Below are 8,277 nucleotides of genomic sequence, written 5' to 3' on the forward strand. Positions count from 1 at the left end.
TCTTCGGCGCTCAGCCTTCTTCACAGTCCAACTCTCACATCCATACATGACCACAGGAAAAACCATAGCCTTGACTAGACGAACCTTTGTTGCCAAAGTAATGTCTCTGCTTTTGAATATGCTATCTAGGTTGGTCATAACTTTCCTTCCAAGGAGTAAGCGTCTTTTAATTTCATGGCTGCAATCACCATCTGCAGTAGTGATTTTGGAGCCCAGAAAAATAAAGTCTGACACTGTTTCCACTGTTTCCCCATCTATTTCCCATGAAGTGGTGGGACTGGATACCATGATCTTCGTTTTCTGAATGTTGAGCTTTAAGCCAACTTTTTCACTCTCCACTTTGACTTTCATCAAGAGGCTTTTTAGTTCCTCTTCACTTTCTGCCATAAGGGTGGTGTCATCTGCATATCCGAGGTTATTGATATTTCTCCTGGCATAATTCAGCCCAAATCTGAAGGCCTGAGAAGCAGGCGGCTGGTGATGTAAATGCCAGGATCCCAAGGCCTGAGATGCCGGAGCTCAGTATTGGGGGCAGGAGAAATGGACCTCCCAGCTCCAGGAGAGAAGGAGCCCACCTTCTTTGCTTGTCGTTCCATCAGGCTCCCTGCACACAGGATGATGCCCCCTTCCTGGCGACGCTGGATCTCTTTACTCAGTCCGCTGAGTCCAGGGCTCATCTCTCCCAGCCGCACACTCACAGCACACCCAGAAATTACGTTTTACCAGCTATCTGGGCATGCTTTAGGCCGGTCAGGTTGGAAACACAAAGTTAACTGTTCTGTCCTGCTCCTTGCCTGGAAGACACATGGCTGTCTTCCAGAATGGCTGTACCACTTTGCATCCCCAGCAGCAAGGCAGGAAAATTCTTGTTCTGCATCGATCTAGCATCGATGGTGTCAGTGTTTTGGATTTGGGGCATTCTCCTGTGTCACATTGTCTTTTTAATGTCTATTTTTTACCTCAAAATAATTTATACAGCTCTAGGAATAGAGATATGAAGGGAGAATTAATTTCCTAGTCAAATTCTATTCCATGTTCAAAATTGATACCCCATTCTGGCCTTGTATGAAACTAAAGAGGTGGTCTTATATCCTGGTACCATAATCTTTACCTTCCACGCACTTACTCCTATTCCACAGTTTTCTCTTGCCCTAGAAAGCAATATGACAGGTGGATTCAGGAACTCTAGGACACCTTTTATGGGCAAAAGCCAGCAAAATTGCATGCATCACTGGACTCTTACCCAGAATTACTCAAGCTTCCATGTCCCTGTGTTGCTACCAAAGGAGAATGTACACAGTCCTGCAGGGTGACGGGGGCCATGCTCTCTGATGCAGAGAGAAAGGAAGATGGTGATCTCTGCCTCCCAGTTGTTTAGTTCCCCAGTTCTCCACGCAGGTGCTTCCCCACCTCGATTCTTCTTTTACTTCAGTTCGCTTGCCCAGATGCTCAGTAGAAGTGTCATTAAAATGACAGGGATATCAGATATGAGATGTTTATGTTAAGATCCTGCATTTGCCTTCTTTGCTCCTGAGACCCTATTGAAATAGCATAAACCCATAGGATGCAGAGAATTAGGAAGAAAATTATGGCGGTTTTGGAAGTAGAGAAACAGATGGGTGAGTGATAACTGACTTAGCATGTCCAGGAAAGGGAAATTCAAAATTGATCATGGCGGAAGCCAGGAAATAACCCGTAAAATTTCTAAAAGTGTGGAAATTGGCAGTGCTAGGTACTTCTGGAAGTTGGCAGGAGGAGGGAAGGAGTTAAGACTGAAAAATAAGAACTGGTTAAAAGTCTAAGAAGCAGGCATGCAGATCTCCAGCCTTCAGGATTTGCCCTCTGTGGACAGTGTAGTGAAGGGGGTCTTAGCCAGGGCCCCAGGGAATTTCAGTGACCTTGAACCGCTGGCCTTCTTTCTCAGGACATTGAAGCCAGTTTGTCTCCCTCTAGGAAGAGTTTGGGAGAATGTTCTCTGAAGGAATCTAGTTAGCACAAGAGAAGAGGCTCAGGGATGACCTGAGTGGCCTTGGTCATCAGCATTCACAGACCCACCCGCCTGTGCACACACAGCTGGCTTCAAGACACCTTTATACTTCGCCACTCCTACACAGGAGCAGGGAGCCCCAGACACAACGCATTTGAGGAGAGCTTCCAAATGGAAGCAGAGATCTGAAAAACACAGCCAGGAAGAGACCAATTTGCAGGCCACAGAGCCTTTGCAGTGGGGAGAACACTTCTCAGAGATCTAGGAAATACATAATTCAAAGGAAAAATTAATTAAAAATTAAAATATCATAAAAATAGATGTCTGGAATATAAAAGTGGAAAAGTGTCTCAGAAAGAAGTACATGAAACAGAAAATAAAGAAAATTAAGAGGACCAGGCCAGGAGATCCAACATCTAGCTAAGGTGATTTCTTTTAAAAAAAAAAAAAAAGGAAGGAATAACAAACTCAAAATGAAGAGTAGAAACGAGAAAATCATCAAAGATACAAAGAGAAATTGCTAGTTGAACAAAAGAACAGGAGTTTCTAGATTGAAAGGACCTGTTACATATGAAAACAGATGCACACCAAGGCATTCATCATCAGTTTACAGAGCAAGATGTGGGGGAGGAGAAGAGAACACGATCGCAGAAGGGATTAGGAATTGAAGTGGTCTCAGGCTTTCCAGCTGGAAACCAAGAAACTGTACAGCAGTGGTACCAACATCCTGAGGGAAGAATATTCCCAACCTAGAGGATTCTGCCTAACCAGACTGTTAACTGATGTCCACATCTTTCAAACAGAAGTTTTAAAAAGTTCATCTCGGGAGCACAGAGCCTTTGGAGGGATGTGCTCCAGCAAACTGAGGGCATGAAGCAAGAAAGACGTGGCTCAGCGCTCTGGGGACAGGAGCACCGCACGGGCAGGAGGAGCGCCGCACAGGCAGGGAGGAGCGCCGCACAGGCAGGAGGCGAGGGCGTCCTCAGATAGGGGCGCGGCTCAGCGCTCTGGGAAACAGGAGCACCGCACAGGCAGGAGGCGAGGGCGTCCTCAGAGCGGGGGCAGACCCAGGACCTCGCGAGCAGTCTCCTCAGGAGAAAAGCAGACTGACAGAACACAGGAGGTGTATATGACTGTGGGAGTTAACTTCATCTTAACTGTGTGTACACGGCTGTATACAGTCAGTCACAAGTGGCGTCCGACCGCTGGGAGCAGTGAGAGCCCTAGCAGAGTGAAGGGCCAAGCCCCCTGCGAAGGGCACACCCGTGCAGCATCGGCTGCTTGTTGCCACGCGGGAATGCCAGACCAGGGTTACCAGCTCCTAAGATTTTTATGAAATCCACATTTTCCTGAGGAGCATTCTCATTTTTAAATATCAGGAACTGATCAAAAATTTTTTTAAATACTGCTAAACAGTTCTCCAGCTGGATGTAGCTCACAAGCTGCCAGACTGCAGCCTCTTTCATTCTAGAAGTTCACTGTCTCACATCACAGTGAGTTTGTGAGGACAGAAGCCTCCAAACTTTGCAACTTGTTGACTAGCACAAGCGACAGACTCCTGAGAGTATGATGACTGTCCCCCTCAGACATGGCAGCTACCTGGTTCTGTGTCCACGAGGATGGAGAGGCCTCACATACATTCTTCTAACCAGCATTTATCCAGCAGCCAGGGCTACCCCGGTGGCTCAGACAGCAAACAATCCGTCTGTGGTGCGGGAGACCAGGGTTCGATCCCTGGGTCTGGAAGATGCCCTGGAGAAGGGCATGGCAACCCACTCTAGTACCATGGACAGAGGAGCCTGTCTACAGTCCATGGGATCACAAAGTGTTGGACATGACTGACTTAGTTCAGTTCAGTCACTCAGTTGTGTCCAACTCTTTGCGACTCCAACCCCATGGACTGCAGCACACAGGCCTCCCTGTCCATCACCAACTCCTGGAGTTCACTCAAACTCAACGTCCATCGAGTTGGTGATGCCATCCAACCATCTCATCCTCTGTCATCCCCTTCTCCTCCTGCCTTCAATCTTTCCTAGCATCAGGGTCTTTTCCATTGAGTCAGTTCTTTGCTTCAGGTGGCCAAAGTATTAGAGTTTCAGCTCAGCATCAGTCCTTCCAAGGAACACTCAGGACTGATCTCCTTTAGAATGGACTGGTTGGATCTCCTTGCAGTCTAAGGGACTCTCAAGAGTCTTCTCCAACACCACAGTTCAAAAGCATCAATTCTTTGGCACTCAGCTTTCTTCACAGTCCAACCTCACATCCATACATGACCACTGGAAAAAGCATAGTTTTCACTAGACAGACTGAGTGACTAAGCACACAGATATATACATAACAAAGCAAATGTAAAGGCAGGCAGTTATAAACTACAGGAAAGAAAAGAGGCTATAGAAGAAAAAAGAGTAATTATGATGTACTATAAAAATGAAAACAAAATTTTCTAACCAAAAACTTTGATATAACTTCACGAGTGTGAGATGAGTAATGTGGGTATGGGTGGAGGATTGAGTTTCAGGGCTGGGGTGTAGTTGCACATGGCAAGTTTCCAGGCACATTGTTTGTGCTTATGACTTAAAAAAATTAGAAATAGTAGTTCTTAGCCCATCTTGTTATCTTGGGAAGGTACATCTAAATATGAAATTAAATAATTTGAATATCTTTCACTTCAAAATTTTTCAGTTATAAGTACAGTTAACTTCGACTTATATGTAAGTTAACAGTCTCCATTATTTTTTTGTTTGTTACTACGGAGAAACTATTTAAACCAGCTCTCATAGAACCATTCCAGAATAGTTGTAGGCCATTTAAAGGTAGAGGCAGCCAAGTCAGTTCTGCTTCAGGTGAAAAGTAAAAGTGAAAGTTGCTCAGTTGTGTCTGACTTTTTGAGACCCCATGGACTATACAGTCCATGGAATTCTCCATGCCAGGATACTGGAGTGGGTAGCCTTTCCCTTCTCCAGGGGATCTTCCCAAGCCAAGGTTCAAACCCAGGTCTCTCGCATTGCAGGCAGATTCTTTACCAGCTGAGCAACAAGGGAAGCCCAAGAATACTGGAGCGGGTAGCCTATCCCTTTTCCAGGGGATCTTCTCAACCCAGGAATCGAACCGGGGTCTCCTGCATTGCAGGCGAATTCTTTACCAGCTGAGCCACGAGGGTGAAGGAAGTCCTGTTTATTTAGCAGTAGATAAGCCAGATGAGGAAGCACACGACCTCACATCCCTGCCGTTCTGTTGGAAGCCCTGCAGGTAGGGTAAGCACTATTTATAAATGAGAGGAATAAAGGTTTCGTGAAGTTACGTTGCTTGCCTAGATTCACACACAGTAAATGACCAGCCACCATTCTGATGTAGATCTAATCTAGATCATCCAATTTCAAATTCCATAGGTTTTCCTAGATACCGCTCACCTTTGTCTTAGCCCTCCGTAAAGAAGCTCTTCAGTGTGTGGCTTCGGTCCTTTTTTCTTAAAGCATGTGCATCCTTGTGTGCATATGCAAACATTTAGAGAAGAGTTAGCACCTGTCCTTCTGAAACTATTTCAAAACCCTGCAGAAGAGGGAATGCTCCCAAGCTCACTCTATGAGACCACCCTCACCTTGATACCAGAACCAGAGGAAGATCCCGCCAAAAAATTACAGGCCAGTATCACTGATGAACACAGAGGCAAGAGTGCAGCAGAGCCCTGGCAGGCCAATCTAACGTGCGTCACAAGGGCCATGCCCCGTGGTCAAAAGGGACTTATCCCAGGGATACAAGGATTTTCCAATATCTGCAAATCAGTCCATGCAATATATACCACATTCATAAGTCGAAGAATATGATCATCTCAGTAAAGCACATACATCCTTAGTTGCAATTGCAGGTACATAGCAAAGTTTAATCTTTTTTTTTTTTTTTTTCAGTCTTTTGCTTGTGTCATTGTCCTGCTCTGGTTGAATTAACATTGGAGAAGGAACAGTGTGGTGGATGAGTTTTTCAGGTTCAGGAAAAGTTTACTATAAAGATCAAAACTAAAATTTCATTCTATCAGATTTCTATTATTCTTGTTAAAAACTTGCATTTTTCTCTTTTACATATGCTAAATTGGCCTCAGTTATTCAACAGTTCTGGGACATAATTACAAATGAAAAATGCTCTGGAAATACAAGTTTTCATTAGTAAATTGGAGATGTCATTATCTGAAAGCAGGGGACAGGAGGGAGGGGAAACTTAACCTCTGCCCGTTTAGGTTTTACTCTGGGATTCTTTTAACAAAAGTTAACAAAAGATAGACAAGAAAGTTGATTAACACATACATATCACGTGTATATGGGAGATACCCGGGGGATAATCAGCGACCCTCAAAGAGATGGCTTTGGATTTCAGGATTAAATATCAACTTAATAGAGACAGGAGAGGAGAGTGTAGCTTCTTAGGGGAGAGTAAATGAATTATAGTTTTTCCAGTGGTCATGTATGGATGTGAGAGTTGGACTGTGAAGAAAGCTGAGCACCAAAGAATTGATGCTTTTGAACTGTGGTGTTGGAGAAGACTCTTGAGAGTCCCTTGGACTACAAGAAGATCCAACCAGTCCATTCTAAAGATCAGTCCTGGGTGTTCTTTGGAAGGAATGATGCTAAAGCTGAAACTCCAATACTTTGGCCACCTGATTCGAAGAGTTGACTCATTGGAAAAGACTGATGCTGGGAGGGATTGGGGGCAGGAGGAGAAGGGGACGACAGAGGATGAGATGGCTGGATGGCATCACCGACTCAATGGACGTGAGTTTGAGTGAACTCTGGAAGTTGGTGATGGACAGGGAGACCTGGTGGGGTCGCAAAGAGTCGGACACGACTGAGCAACTGAACTGAAATGAATTTTAGGACAGATGAATCGACCCTGAGAAGAATAAATGGAAAGTATCTTTGTGACAGAGTTTGTCTGGATGGACTTGTGACAGCTGAGTTCCTTTTCTAGCATTTATGGGAGTTAACGGTAAGGGGAGTTCAGAGAAAGCCTCTCCCTGCGCTTGCTGATTCCAAGTGCCTATAGCTCAAAATAATCAGTATCCCAGAGTGGCCTACTGTGGGGTGGCACGTCCTGAAATACCTACAGCCATACTTCAGGGTAGCATGTTCTGCCACCTTTCAGAATTCAGACTCATTCTCCATCACGTCCCTAGTGCTGCTGCCTGGCCCGGGAGTTAGTAACTGCTGAGGTAGCATTCGTTACATTCAGTGGGTGGATGGATGGGAGAAATGGGAGGAAGAGCCTTCGTGCCCTCATTTGTTATGCAAGAAGAATGTTAATACATTATTTACCATCCTTATTTTATGTATTTGTATTTGTAAAACGTATAACTTCTCATAGTTTCAAGTTTTCTCAAGTTGTAATAACATAGGACTGTTGCCCTGGTTCCTCCAAACAAGTGCCTGTGTCAAGATGCTTTAGAGACTGGGTTATGCGGATCTTCCAAGCTATTTACACTTACTGTGGGCTTCCCTGGTAGCTCAACTGGTAAAGAATCTGCCTGCAATGCAGGAGACCCCAGTTTGATTCCTGGGTTGGGAAGATCCCATGGACAAAGGATAGACTACCCGCTCCAGGATTCTTGGGCTTCCCTGGTGGCTCAGACAATAAAGAATCTGCTGCAGTGAGGGAGACCTGGGTTCGATCCCTGGGTTGGAAAGATCCCCTAGAGAAGGGAAAGACTACCCACTCTAGTATTTTTGCCTGGAGAATCCCGTAAAGAGAGAAGCCTGGTGGGCTACAGACCATAGGTTCGCAAAGAGATGGACGTGACTGAGCGACTAAGCACAGCACAGCACACAAGAGTACTAATATTAGTTGACTTTTCTGTTTTCAGTGATTATTTGCATCGGTTGTGTCGTTTGATTTTCAAAACAATGGCCTTTCAAAGTAAAACCCTGAGTCTTCCACTAGACTTCTGAATTGCAAATCTTGGTTCAGCACCAAATCACCGTGTGATCCAGACAGGTGATTTAACATCTCCAAGGATCAGTTTCCTCATCCGTTCAGTTCAGTTCAGTTCAGTCACTCAGTCGTGTCCCACTCTTTGTGACCCCATGAATCACAGCACACCAGGCCTCCCTGTCTATCACCAACTCCCGGAGTTCACTCAGACTCACGTCCATCAAATCAGTGATGCCATCCAGTCATCTCATCCTCTGTCGTCCCCTTCTCCTCCTGCCCCCAATCCCTCCCAGCATCAGCGTCTTTTCCAATGAGTCAACTCTTCACATGAGGTGGCCAAAGTACTGGAGTTTCAGCTTTAGCATCATTCCTTC

General features: G+C 45.2%; 1 protein-coding gene across 1 annotated transcript in view; it reads left to right on the top strand.

The window, feature by feature from the left end:
• Nucleotides 1-8,277, top strand: part of TBC1D5 (TBC1 domain family, member 5) — a 540,661-nt gene that overhangs the window by 385,018 nt on the left and 147,366 nt on the right. The gene's annotated exons all lie outside the window — the stretch shown is intronic.

Source organism: Bison bison, unplaced genomic scaffold (assembly GCF_000754665.1).
Source record: "Bison bison bison isolate TAMUID 2011002044 unplaced genomic scaffold, Bison_UMD1.0 scf7180017864374, whole genome shotgun sequence".
NCBI lineage: Eukaryota > Metazoa > Chordata > Mammalia > Artiodactyla > Bovidae > Bison > Bison bison.